The sequence below is a fragment of the Phacochoerus africanus genome, chromosome 11 (assembly GCF_016906955.1).
Source record: "Phacochoerus africanus isolate WHEZ1 chromosome 11, ROS_Pafr_v1, whole genome shotgun sequence".
Lineage (NCBI taxonomy): Eukaryota > Metazoa > Chordata > Mammalia > Artiodactyla > Suidae > Phacochoerus > Phacochoerus africanus.
This window is the reverse complement of record NC_062554.1, coordinates 35,505,579-35,519,933: the sequence shown is the minus strand read 5'-3', so window position 1 is coordinate 35,519,933 and position 14,355 is coordinate 35,505,579. Positions and strand designations below refer to the sequence as shown.

The following is a 14,355-nucleotide window of genomic DNA, read 5'->3' as shown; positions in this document are numbered from 1 at the left end:
ATAACTAAAGCATTGAAACTCTAACCAATAATTTTTGTTATGGGATATCTACCCAGGAACATATGTAACAGGCAATGTTCTTTAAACCTGCTTCAAAAAACAAATTGTCTGGGAGTTCCCATCATGGCTCAGCAGAATGAATCTGACTAGTATCCATGAAGACTTAGGTTCAGTCCCTGGCCTTGCTCAGTGGGTTAAGGATCCAGTGTTGCCAAGCTGTGGTGTCGGTTGCAGGCACAGCTCAGATCTGGTGTTGCTGTGGCTATGGCGTAGGCCAGCAGCTACAGCTTCGATTCAACCCCTAGCTTGGGAACCTCTATATGCCACTGGTACGGCCCTAAAAAGACGAAAAAAAAAAAAATCATTTTAGTGGCCTTTTAAAAATCCCAAATCCAGGAGTTTCCTAGTGGCCTAGTGGGTTTAGGATCTGGCACTGTTGCTGCTGTGGCACGGGTCTGATCCCTGACATGGGAGTTTCTGCATGCCTTGGGCACAGCAAAAAAATGTAAAATGAAAAAATAAAAGTACCAAATCCAGGATCTTACTCTTAGAGATGTTCATTTAATAAGTTATAGATTCAGGTCCTAGGAACTCATATTTTTAGTAATCACTGCAAGTAATCCTTATCAGCGAGTAAGTATGGAAACATACTGGGATGGAAGTTGAGAACCCAGCTCTCAAGTCAGGTATGTCTGGGTTTGTATCTAAGTTCTACCATAGAGTGATTTAAAAGCTGTATAAGCTTGAGCAAGTTACTTAAACATTCTATGTCCCAGTCATTTTTTTTGGCAAAATTGAGATAACTAATTCCCCCACAAAATTTTGTGAGAATTAAATAAATTATATGACATGCTTCACAATGGGAAATGTTCAATAAATGTTTCTCATCTCCCTCTTCTCTTTTTTTCTTGTTTGATTTCATCAGAACCTATTTCCCCTTAACTCTCTGACATACAACAATGGATTCTACAATTAGGGATAAAATTTTAAATCTGAAAAGTCCCCAAAGCTACTTTGGCAGAGGGAATTGATGGGACAAAGTAAAACTTTGCCTAATACACAGTCTAGATTTGATTTGGCCCTAAACATTCAGTTTTAGGCTCAACCATGAGTTTGTCATTATTAATGTACTCATTTAACAACCATTTCTTTTTTTCCTTTTTTCTTTCTTTTGGCTTTTTAGAGCCACACCCAAGGCACATGGAAGTTCCCAGGCTAGGGGTCGAACTGGAGCTACAGTTGCTGGCTTACACCACAGCTCATGGCAATGCTGCATCCTTAACCCACTGAACAAGGCCAGGGAATATGATCCGCATCCTCAAGGATATTAGTTGGGTTCGTTACCTCTGAGCCATGACGGGAACTCCTAACAACCATTTCTTGAGTTCCTAATGTGTGTCATCACTGTGCTAGGCTTGAGGGTACAATAGCAAGAAAATCAGATGTATTCCCTATCCTCCTTGAACTCACTGAATATTCTGCTCCTTTGGCAAGTCTCTCCTTATTTGATTTTTGCCTGATCATTGTTGCTAACACTTTCAATTTTGGCCCCATTTTTGTTTTCCATTCTCTTTCAAAGCCTTGAAGCTTAGTAAGTTCCTTGACTTCCACGTCTGCTCTGCCCAGATGAGAATTCCCTTTTTCTCTTTGACCCACAGCTCTTAAGTTCTGGCTGATGACATATGGAGAATGAAGCCCAGATCTACTGTACACACATGAGTCAGACAACAGATTACAGAAACATATTCCAGTCATAAAATGGGTGAGAGCTCTTAGAAGTCTACAAGGAATTTCAGATCTATTGAATATTTTATTTTTACAAATTACAATGCAGAAGAATGTGTAAATCTTTGAACAAAATTCAAAATTTTTTTCTCAATAAACTCCCACCCTGGTTATGTTGGCAAACTCTCATATATCATGCAGAGTACTACTTTAATATTTTTTTACCTGGTAAATTGAGTGAGATTACCATTTCTCACCTGTTCTCCAAGCATAGTTCTCACCAAAGTAACACAGACTTAAGAAAATGTGCAGAGGTCAGCTTACTGATATTTAGAAATACAAAATGAAAATTGTCAGTCATGAAAAATTCCACTTACATATAATGGTCCCTTTCATTAATAATTTAAGAATTCTCCTTGATCTTTGAAATATAATTAATGCAGCATCAGGAGAGTAAAAGAAAGCAGAGACAAGTAGTATAAATTCCATGTAACCAGGAATACTGAATACAATAGAATCAGGACCTCAGTAGTAAGGAGAGGGCTGAAGGATAGAAACCAGTGATGCTATAAAAGTTAGATCAGTAGCTCCCATAAATTGTCATTCCTGGATCCTGCTCTGGTCAACCAACATTTCTGGCTTTAAATGGGCTACACCTACATGTGGCCAGGAGCTATGACAATCTATGACTTTGAGGAGGAAAAAGGGGCACAAGGATATCTTATAGGAAGTAGGAGGGATCTGGACTTAGAAGTTCTATTGAGTCCATGGAGTAAACCTTCAAATCCAATGGCTGGAGCTCAGACTTCCTTGCTATAAACATCCGTTGTATCATAGAGGTCTCTCTAAGCAAGTGGGAGGCCTATGCATGAAGACTCTAATGCTTAATAAATGAAATTGTTCCTTCTACTTTGAGTGCCCCAATTTCTTTACTTGGGCCTGATGCAGTCAACATTTTTGCAGAATAGTATTATAATTTGAATGGAAAGGCATATGGAATTAAGGTATCACTTTAAAAAGGCCAGTTGGCTACCCCAGATAGATCTTCATAGGATGGCAAGACTTTGTTGCCACTGTGTCTATATCAGTTATTATTGCTACATAAAAAAGCACATCAAATTTAATGGCTTAAAACAATCTCATGATTCTGTAGGTCAGTAATTTGGGCAGGTCTCAGCAGGGACAGCCTGTCTTTGTTCCATATGGTCTGAATAGATTCACGTAGGGCTGGAGGCCTCACACATCTGGTGCCTTGGTGCTAGCAGTCCATGAGACAGCTCAGTTCTCTTCCATGTGGCCTCTCTCTTCATGTGGTCTCTTTCCTCTAGAGCTGTACTGGCCAACATGGCAAGTATTATCCACACGTGGCTATTTACATAAAGATCGTATTAATTTTTTATTTAAAATGTTGTTTCTCAGTCACAAGTAGAATTTTGAGTTATTATGTATGGCATGCATTTCCCCATCGCTATGCAAAATTCCCTTTAGCGTACAATCATGTTGACTCTATTTACCTTCCAGCAACTGCCCCCTTTCTCTGTGTGCCTCCATTTCTTATCTTTCTTCCCTCAGGCTTTTGCCAATCATTTCACAAAACTGCTTTTGTCAAGGTCATTAACAGGCTCTTGGTACATCCCTTACCTGACCTATCAGCAGCTTTTTTACCCAGTCCATCCCTCCCTTCTCCTATGTACATTGCTCATGGGGCTTCCAGAACTCCAACCTGTTCTGGCTCTTTCTGTCTCACTCCATCTCAGTTTCCTATGCTTCTTCCTTCTCTTCTCCCAGATTTTTTAATGTTAGTGTGACCCAGAGACCAGCTCTTTAGACATCTTATTTTCTCCATCAAAGTAACTCCCTGGGCAATCTTATCCAGGACTTAAATTCCATCCAATTGTTGTTGAATCTAAGTTCATGTGTCCAGCATACTGTGAGGCCAAACAAACTGAAATGTTTGAAGCAGAGAAAGATTTATCACATGGGCCAGGCAAGGACTATGAGCAGCTAATGCTCAAAAGACCCGAACTCCCCTATGGATTTTGGGGAAATACATTTAAAAACAAAGTGAGGGAGAAAGTCTCAGGGTGCTTGATCAGCTTATGCACAATCCTCTTATTGGTTGATGGTGAGGTAACAGGATGCTGTCAGAGAAGTTAACATCATCAGTTCTTGGGTAGATTGCCTATCCCCACTCCACTTAGTTCTTCTGGGGTTTTATCTTGTGTCTAAAACATATTCTTCAGTTGCCTCATTTTATCTAAGTTGCTGTTTGTATTTTTAGGTATGTGCTAGGTTAGTTACATTTCTCAACCTTGGAAAAATGGCCCTCTGTAGGAGCTTCCGCTATGCATCCCAGCAGTGCACTGCCCTCTCATCACGCAAGCTATATGCTCCAGGGGATCCCCTAAGTGGACCTTGTATATCCGTCTGTTTTACCAGCCTACTGTGTGAGTGGTCTGGTAGATTTGGTTGGCCCCTAGTCTGATTGGTTGCCAGGCCCTGCCTTATGTGGATGCTGTCACCTGCCTGGTCATGAGGTGACTGCAGAATCCTAGGAGGACTCAGGGCTAGTGCTGGCTCACTGGTCAGCAGAGTCAGGATCCTGAAGACTCTGAGGCTGTTGCCCACACAATGGCAGGTGAAGGTAGATCCTGTGGTGAGTGCCACATTCCTGGCAATAGAGCTGATTCCTGGAGTCTGGCCGCATAACTTAAGAGATCCAGATCTCATTTCAGATTATTGGTGAGGATGGGAGTGCCAATTCCTGACACAGTTTTATCTGGGGTCTGGGGTGTCTCAGAGGTTGTGCTGGCCTCTTAGTAGGCAGGGCCAGGGCTTAGCTGGTCCTCTGGTAGAGTCTGACCTACAGTAAGCAATCAGCTTTCTTACTTCTGGTCCTGCCCCCTAGTAGACAAGGGTGATCCAGAGGCTCTTCCAGCTTCCTGGCAGTAGGGACGGGTACCTACCCACTAGTGGGTGGAGCTGGGTCTTGGCCCTCTGGTGGGCTGGGCCCTGTCTAGGGATATGTCCAGAGGCAGCTATGGGCTCTTTAGGCTTTAGGCTGTCTGTGTACTAATAGGTATGGCTGTGTCCCCACCCAGTTAGTTGTTTGGACTGAGGTAGCCCAGCACTGGCACCTGCAGGCTATTCTGTGTTACTATGTCCTGGCGCTAATGAGCCAAAATGTGAGCTCTCACAGTAGTAGTGTTCACATGGCTGAAATATCTCCAATGTCTGATACCAGTGTCTATGTCCCCAGGGTAAACTACAGCTACCACCAACACCTCCCCTGTTTCCTACCTACATCTCCAGGAGACTCTCCAAGACAAGCAGGTAGGTCATGCCCAGGATCCTATCAAATTACTGCTTTTTCCCTGGGTACCAGGGTATATGAAATTGTCTGGATCCTTTAAGAGTGAAGTCTATATTTCTCCAAGTTATGGAGCTCCTGCAATTAATGCCCACTGGCCTTCAAAACCAAATGCTCTGGAGGGCTTGTCTTCTTGGTGCCAGATCCCCGGGCTGGGGCACTTGATATAGGAATCAGAACTCTCTCTCCTGTGGCAGAAACTTGCAATATGATTCCAGTTTTTGGATTACCCATCTGGTGGGTATACAATTTGATTATATTGTGAGTGTACCCCCTCCTACCCATTTTGCTGAAGATCCTTCCTTCTGTCTTTCGTTGTAGATCTTTTCTGGTGAGTACTAGTTTTCTTCATCAATGGTTATTCCACAGTTGATACTGAACCCAACTCTGCTCTGGTCGCTGTATGACAGGACAATAAATCCAGAGACAAGTTGTTGGGTCAAGGAATAACAACTTTAATCAAAAAGCTAGCAGACTGAGAACACGGGACTAGTATCTCCAAAAAGACCCCATCTTCCCTCAGTTTGAATTCAGGCTCCTTTTATACAGCGGAAAGGTAGGAGGAGGGGCCCATGGTTACTCTCTGAAAGTGACTTACTTTGGGGAAGGGCCCCCTGCAATGCGAACCAATGGCTGAGCAGGACAACTAAAGTCACTAATGGTTGCTCGCTTACACCTCCCCGCTGTCAATGTCCATTCTACAATCTTGTGGGAAAAGAGGTGACTGTCTTTCTGGCTGTTTCATTCTGAGCATGGGCAATGAAGGGGTGATCATGAAATGGAATTGATCAGCCTTGGGATGGGAATATTAAGTAATATAGTTTTGTCTGCAACTATTTAAACTTGGTAAAATTCCTTCTACAATGAAACTTTAATCTCGACAGTTAGCCTTTTTAAAGAGCAACCTTAAATCTTCTAAGGGTTCACAAACCCATCGCTCTCTAGGCCTCTTGGGAGTTGGATCATTTTCTGATGACTGTGGGACTACTTTAACCCAAGTGAGATGAATCTATGGCTTTAACCCAACTAATTTAACAGATGACTGTGTGGTAAGTTATACCACATGTGGTCCTGTCCACCTTGCAGTCAGCTGGTGCTCAGGCCCTTGTTCTCTTCAGGTCTAAAAGAGGACTATGTCTCTGAGCCAGAAAAGATGTAAGGCTACTTCAGCTGGATAGGCAGACCTGCTGGAGGCAAACTCATGAACAGAGGTGAGCATAGTGCCCAGGGTTTTAAAATAATTGGCAACTGCTAGATCTTTCAGAGCATTTATAGAGTCTCCCACCAGTGTAGACATTTGGAAGGGCCTACCATACAATTTTCCAAATGGGCTTAATTCAAGCCTGCTCCTGGGAGTCACTCTGACCCGTAGCAGGGCAACTGGCAGGGCCTTACTTCAAATTAAATTAGTCTCAACATATTTAGCAATGCTCCTTCCCCTCCCCGCCCCCTTATTTTAAGGGCTGCACCTGCAGCATATGAAGGTTCCCAGGCTAGGGGACTAATCAGAACTGTAGCTGCCAGCCTACACCACAGCCAGAGCAATATCAGATCCGAGCCAAGACTGCAGCCAGAACAATGCCAGATCTGAGCCGCATCTTCAACCTACATCACAGATTACAGGAACACCAGATCCTTAACCCATTGATTGAGGTCAGGGATCAAATGTGCATTTTCATGGATACTAGTCAGATTTGTTTCTGGTGAGCCATGATGGGAACTCCAGCAATGCTCTTTTTTAATATATGATTCATTTTCTTGGTCTTTCCTGTTGATTGGAGCCTCCAGGATAAATGTAGTTTCCAGTTAATTTGCAGTGCTTTAGACACTTTTTGGGCTTTGCTAGAGACAAAAGCAGGCCCCTTATCACTTTGAAGGGAGTTAGGTAGTCCAAATCAGGGGATAATTTCCTCAAGGAGGGCTTTGACCACTTCAGAGGCTTTGTCTATCCTGGTGGGATATGTTTCCACCCATCCTGAGAAAGTGTCCGCAAATACTAGCAGGTATCTAAAATTTCCTGCGGCCTGAAGCATTTGAGTGAAGTGTATTTGCCAGTCCTTGGTGGGGCAGGTTCTTCTGTGTTGGGCCGCCATCTGGGGAGGTCTGACAGTAGTCTTTGGATTATTTTTAGCACAAGTCATGCAACTTTTAAGTGACTCACTGGATGGTTCTTTGTAAGTTAGGCCCCATTATCTGTTTTTGAATCCATTGCAAGGTGGCAGCTCTTCCATAATGGGTACTATTATAGATGAGCTACAGCAAAGGGTTCAGGAGGGCCTCAGGGATCAAAACAATTCCTTGTGTACTACATTTTCAGTCAGGCAAGGTATGGTCAGGAGTTAATCTCCACTCTTTGGCCCTCTTGCTGTCCTTTTCTAAATATACTGGCTGGTATTTTGACAAGTTGGTCTGTGGGAGAAGTGACCCTATCCTGGCTCGATAATCCTTTTCCATTGCTGCCTTCTTTGCAGCTTGGTCAGTTAACCAGGCGCCTTTTATTATATGGGTTTCACCATGTTAGTGGCCTGGGTAGTGCCTTCTGGCTACTTGTAAAAGCTTATGGATTGCTGCTAATAGTGACAGGATTTCAGAAGCAGATTTTATGTTTTTCTTGTTTGAAGTGAGGAGCCCCTTTTCTTTCCAGATAGCCCCGTGAGAATGCACCTTAAAGAATATATACATAGTGAGAGTCTGTGTAAATATTTTACATGCTTCCCTTCAGTGAGCAGTAGGGCTCTTGTCAGAGCAATGATCTCTGGGATTTGAGCTAAGCTCCCTGGGGACAGGGCTTTTGCTTCAACACTTTTAAGGGTTACCACTACATACCCAGAGTGTTGTTTACATTTAGTCCATGAAGCTGCTTCCCTCAGTGAACCGTTCCATATCTGGCTCAGCCAAGGGTTGGTCTGTCAAGTCTGGTCTGCTCGAGTACATCAGCTCAAAGGCATGCAGATAGTGGTGCTCTGGGGATTGTGCAGCATCAATCAGGAACAATGTGGCTGGATTCAGGGCTGAAGCGACTTGAAGTCTTAATTGGGATTGTCCAAGAGAATGGCTTCGTACTTTCCCATCTAGAAGTCAACCAATAGCCCCCTTTTTTGTTCTAGTGAAGATAGGACATGCTGAGGGACATACAAGGGTTGCCCCAGGGTGAACTTCCTGAAGTATGTCCCATTTAGCTGTAACAGCTCAAAGGCAAGGGGGCTATCCCTTCATGGTCTGTTCTAGTTGTTTTGAGAAGTAGGCAACAGGTCAAGGGATATTCCCTAGAGATTGAACACCCCGAGACGTATGCCCTGTCTCTCATGGACATACAATTTGAAAGGTTTCTGTAAGTCTAGTAGTGCCAAAGCTGGGGCTGAGACTAATTTTTGTCTTTATTATTTCAAAGGCTGTTTGGCACTCTTTAGTCCAAGGAACAAGCTCAAGATCATGTCCCTTTAAAACCTCGTAGAGGAGCTTTACTATGCGCCCATAGTTATGGATCCAAATCAGACAGAAGCCTGCCATTCCCAGAAACCCTCCCTGTTGTACGTGAGTCTTGGGTATTCCCAAGCCTGCAACTGTCTGTTTTCTATCAGAAAAAAAGACTCTGCTGTCTTTGAGAAAAGGCAAAACCCAGATATGTGACTTTTTGCTTACATACTTGGGCCTTTTCCTGGGAGGTCTTATATCTACAAGTGGCCAAATAGTTCAGGGTTCTCATGGTATTGGGTAGACACTTATTATATGTAGGGCTAGCCATGAGCAAATCATCTACTTATTGCAGTAAGAGTCTTTTGTCCAATATTAACTTTCTAAGGTTATTAGAAATGAGGTAGGAGAATTTCCCCAAACAAGGTAGGAGAATTCTTAAATCCTTGAGATGGGACTGTCCAATAATATTTTTGGACTGCATATGTTTCTGGGTCCTGCCATTCAGAATCAAATAGCTGCTGTGACTTTTCTGAAATAGGAATGCGGAAAAAAAGCATCTTTCAAGACTAAAACTGAGAACCAGCTATATTGGGAATACTCTTGGAATAGTTGTGAGCAAAGTATACAAATTAGGTACCATGGAGTGCGAATCTTGGACTATTAATTAATAGCCCTCAAGTCTTGAACAAAGCAATAGTCTGTTGAGATTGTCTTTTTCACTGGGAGAAGAGGGGATTAGGTGTCCCAGCATCCCTTTTTAATGGGATTTGTATTAGCCACACATTTTTGGCCTTCCTTGGTGTGCCATCAACCCACACTGCTAGCCTTACCTCTTCATAGACCTTGGTGGGGAAGAGCTCTGCCTTCCTTCCTGGGGCCTCCATGAGTGCCATCTGTAGGCTCAAAGCATGCTCCAATGGGACTTTGATGTCAAGATCTTATGGTGAAAAATTTACTTGAACATTTAATTTGCAAAGGAGATCATGCTGAAATATATAAAAAAAAAACTGTTTCAGGGTGAGGTCCCCTAATTGGCATTCTAGAAGTTGTAAGAAAGAAGGACTTTGTACTTCTCCAAAAACTTCCACAACTGGGATAGATTAGATTAGGATGTTTTCCATGCCACCATGGTGTTTACCACAGAGTATATTGCACCTGTATCTATCAGAAAGTCAATCAGCTCGTCCCTCACTGTCAGTTACTTAGAACTCTTGTAGGGAAACTGGAATTGGGTGCCTCAAGTCCAGGAGCCCCCGGGGCCTCTTCCTTCCTCATCAGAATGTTCCTTTCTTTCTACCATATCTTATTCTTTAGCCTAGGGCACTCTTTTTCCCCACTGCCCTTCCTCCTTACAGTAAGGCCATTGTTCCCTCCCCAGTGGTGTCTTACCTCTCTGAGTTACTCCCCCTCTGGGAATCCAATGCTGCTGCCAGAAAAGTAGCATTCCATCTTGCATTCTCTTGCTTCTATTGTGGTTCCTTGTTTTTTAACACTTTAAAATTAACATCCACCAACTGAGGATTCATTCCAAATGCACCACCTAACTTTCGTAATTTTCTTCTTATATCTGGGGCACTTTGCCCAAAGAAAGTCATATCTACCATTCTAATATTTTCAGGGGCTTCAGGGTGTGTATCCATGTAGCACCTATAAGCTTGATAAATTCTTTCTAGAAACTGATGGATCCTTATCGAGTTTTTGTTTAAGCTCTTGTGCCTAGGTACCCCCTTTTGAAGACCCACTAAGACACACTTCCTATAATGCTCTAGGTATGGCATATCTCCATTTTAGGATCCCAGTCAGGCTCAGCTGTGCGAACTGCCAGATTTGTTTCTGGGTTTCCACCTAGATTTGCTAGATGAAGCTGATGTGCTTCCTCTCTAGCCTTGTCAGTGACCAACCTCCTTTCATCCCCCAATAAGCATTATGTTCATAAGAATGTGAATGTCCACCCACGAATACAGTGAGTGGCAAAGATAGAAGTAAAAATTTCAGTCACATGGAGGGGGGTCCTCTCGATAAGCAGTGTTATAGTTTTTCCAATTAAATAACAAGTTGAGAATGGCTTGTGCATCCATTGAAACCAACTGGTTAACCATCTACATTAAGGCCTCCTATAGGATATTGGCTCAAAGGTAGTCTGCTCTCTCCAGAAGTGGCTCCCAGTCTAAACTGAGTGCTATTGGGTCAGAGATGCTGACAGCAAACCAGTACTTTATGTCCCAGGGGTTAACATAGGACCTAATAATTGATCCGCATAAGGAGGAGAAACAGAGACAGTCAGGTGTGGGGACTGAAGGAAGAACCCCTGCTGCAGCCTTCTCAGCTAGTGGGGGAGGCAGGTTAGCTGGAGGTGGTTCAAGTTTTAAAATAGCATGTCCTCACTCATTTTCTCCCTCTCGACCTGGTAGAACAGGTTTTCCCTTGGTTTTCTTTTCAGATTGCGGTACCATAAGGCGGCAGCCATCTGACTTCTTTTCCTCCTGATGCAATAGCATAAATGCTTCTACATATGCAATGTCATCATTTTTACCTGCTGTTTCACAACACAATTCTAATTTCAAGATTGGATAATATTAAGTGAGCCATTCAAGGGTCATTTCTCTCCTGATCCTAATGCATATTGGGACCACACACTATTGCAATAGAGTATCATCTCTTTCTTAGTCATATGCCCACAGCTATATTTTGCCCATTTATTTAAGATACACCCCAAAGGGCTTTCCTTAGAGACAGAAGGAGTATTCCCCATATTTATAAGTTCAAGAACAACAAAACACAAGGAACACAAAGAAATTCCAATGCCAAAAGCACAAACAGATCCCATCATGGATGAATGAAAAACAAAAGCAGATAAACCGGTTCACAAATCAAATCAAGTAGAGTCCAACAATTCCCCTCGCCAACAGGGTATCCCAATCAAATACAAAAGAAATTGGCTTTTCTCTTAAAGGAAAATCCCAAATTGAGAGGGGAGAATACTCCCAGTTGAACACACCAGAGTGACTTACCTTACCCTATGGAACCCATCGGCTCCCAAAAGTCGATTCCTTATTCCAGCTGCCAAGTACTGGGGCAGCCAGTGCCACTTCAGGGAATTTTGAAGGGAAAATCCTCAGGACAAGTGGTCCCAGCAGCTGCTAGGAAATTCTCCAACTGGGGCCAGCTGGTCACAAGCAGCAAGGTTCCCGGCTTGGCTCACCAAAAATTGATGCTGAACTCAAGTTCACTTTGCTCACCGCATGACAGGCCAATAAATCTGTAGACAAGAAGGTGGCAGACTAGTATAAAAAAAAAAAAAAACTTCCCTCAGTTTGAATTCAGGCTCCTTTTATTCAGAGGAAAGGGAAGGGGAAGGGGCCAACCTTCACTCACTAGCAGTTGCTTGTGTCGGGGAAGGGCCCACTGCAATGCTAACTGATGGGCTGAGCAGGATCACTAAAAGTTTCTCACTTACATAGTTGTGATTTCGATGTGCTCAATGAGGAGGTCAGCTCAGCGTCCTTCTACTCTGCCATCTTCACAACTCTCTATATAATATTTTCTTAAACACAAAAAGCCTTTGAAACCCCAAGTAATTTCCCTAATTTCTGTGTCCCTTAATTGCCCTTATTCTTCTATTTATTTCTCTTAAAAAGAAACAAAAATATTCTCCTTTATCAATTAATACATGATTTAAATTCACCTATCATAAATTAAAGCTATTTTCATACATGTTTAAGATAAAAAAGCTGACTTTTTTTTTCTTAAGGCCACACCTGCGGCATATGGCGATTCCAAGGCTAGGGGTCGAATTGGAGCTGCAGCTGCTGGCCTATGCTTTAGCCACAGCAACATGAGATGCAAGCAGTGTCTGCGACCTACTCCACAGCTTACGGAAACACTGGATCCTTAACCCACTGAGCAAGGCCAGGGATCGAACCTACAACCTCATGGATACTAATCAGGTTTGTAACCCACTGAGCCACAGTGGAAACTCCCAAGGCTGATTTTTAATAGCAAAAAGATTGCTTTACTTTTGTCCTGCTTTCTGAGTTTTTTCCTCTATTTTTCTACTTTTTAAGCATATTTTTTAGTTTTAACGTGCAGCAAACTGTATTCATATCATCTATATCGTGGTGCTAGAAAACATTCTCATACATCTTGTGCATTATTAATAGTGGCCCTTCCTCCTTCTTAGGGGGTGAAAAGGGCTTTGTTTTAATAGAATTTGAAAATGGTGTCAGAATCCAAGATTTCATTACCATAGCAACAGAGAATAATGGAAAGAATAAATGTCAAACACATTTACTGTATGCCATAGTGACAATCACTTGCTTTACCAAATATATTTACTCTTACATTCTGGTTCCACTTTAAAAATATGCTTCTCTATATGAATGTTCAAAAATGGGGGAAAAAGTTAAAAATGATTTAAGAAGAGAAGCCCTTCAAGAAATGAATGCAATTTGTTTCACTGTCCATTATTTAATAAGAAATCCAAAGAGTCCACAAAAAGCTCACAAGAGAAATTGAAATAATCATTTCAGTTCAAATAAGTATTCGTCCTATTTGCAGTCAGACAAATTGAAGCATAGAGTATAAGGACTGTCTATATTGTCATTTCACGCTATTTTAAATCATTTTTTCTGAGCTTCTGAAAATAGGGCATTCTGCCACATTGAAATGGAAGACTTTTTAAGCAGCAGCCCTTGAGGAAGGCACATGCCTGCCAGACAACTGAGCCCAAGACAAAATCATTAAAGCAGACAGTAATTTACTTTAGCCTTTTGATTATCTTCCTCTGCCTTTCAGCAACCTCCTCTCCTTGCTGACAAAACATTCTCATTATAGTAACTCATCAAGGCCCTCCCCATCCCACAACTTCTTGATTTGTACTTTTCTCTTCTTCCCATAATTATTTCCATTAGATTAAAGCCAGGGAGGACACTACTCACTTTTACCCTTAAAGATACAATTCCTTTTTAAAATCAAGTTGTTTTTTTGATATTGAGTTTTATGAACTGTTTAGATACTAATCCCTTATTGGTCATATCATTTGCAAATATTATGTCCAATTCAGTAGGTTTTTTTCATTTTGTTGATGGTTTCATTTGCTATGCAAAAGCTTCTAAGTTTAATTAGGTCCCTTTATTTTTGCTTTAGGAGACAGAACTGAAGAGACATTGTTCTTTTTTTGTCTTTTTTGGGGCCACACCCATGGTACATGGAGGTTCCCAGGCTAGGGGTCGAATCGGAGTTGTAGCTGCTGGCCTATGCCACAGCCACAGCAATGTGGGATCTGAGCTGCATCTGTGACCTACACCAGAGCTCATGGCAACGCCGGATCCCCAAGCCACTGAGCAAGGCCAGGGATTGAACCTATGTCTTCATGGATGCTAGTCAGATTTGTTTCTGCTGAGCCATCATGGGAACTCTTAGGTGGAATATCTTTTATTAAACATAGAAATTATTCTACTATGTCATTTTAACAATAATCTTTCAAGCAATTATTGGCGTGTTTCATTCCAAACACATATTTTGGTCCAATATGATTATAAAGCATCCTACATTCTTTAGGATGATTTTGTAATTATTTGAACAAATCACAAAGCCTTAAAGGAATTCTGTGATTTATTGTTTCTTGACTAAGGTAATTTGAAAGACAAAATAGAAATCAATGTGTTTCTCTGAATAATAGAAAAGCAAAGGAAAAATCAAAGTAGCAGTAAAATTGTATTGGCTGTTTTTCTTTCTATAGAGCAAGCATATTTCTAATTTATAGTCAGCTGAGTGACTCAATCTGCAAAATTGGTCAATAATGTAATCCAGTCCTTCTTAAACTTTTTTTTTTTTTTTTTAGA

General features: G+C 41.9%; 1 long non-coding RNA gene across 4 annotated transcripts in view; it reads right to left on the bottom strand.

Annotated features, from left to right (window-relative positions):
* Positions 1-14,355, bottom strand: part of LOC125110631 (uncharacterized) — a 45,014-nt gene that overhangs the window by 15,832 nt on the left and 14,827 nt on the right. Inside the window, exons 2-5 of one of the 4 annotated variants that reach the window (XR_007130680.1) lie at positions 11,524-11,771; positions 9,343-9,498; positions 5,377-5,494; positions 1,807-3,093 (exon numbers count right to left, since the gene is read on the bottom strand). This is a non-coding gene — a long non-coding RNA (uncharacterized LOC125110631). Of the gene's footprint in view, positions 1-1,806; positions 3,094-5,376; positions 5,495-9,342; positions 9,499-11,523; positions 11,794-14,355 lie in introns of those variants that run through there. The other 3 variants (XR_007130681.1, XR_007130678.1, XR_007130679.1) reach the window with 3 other exon arrangements.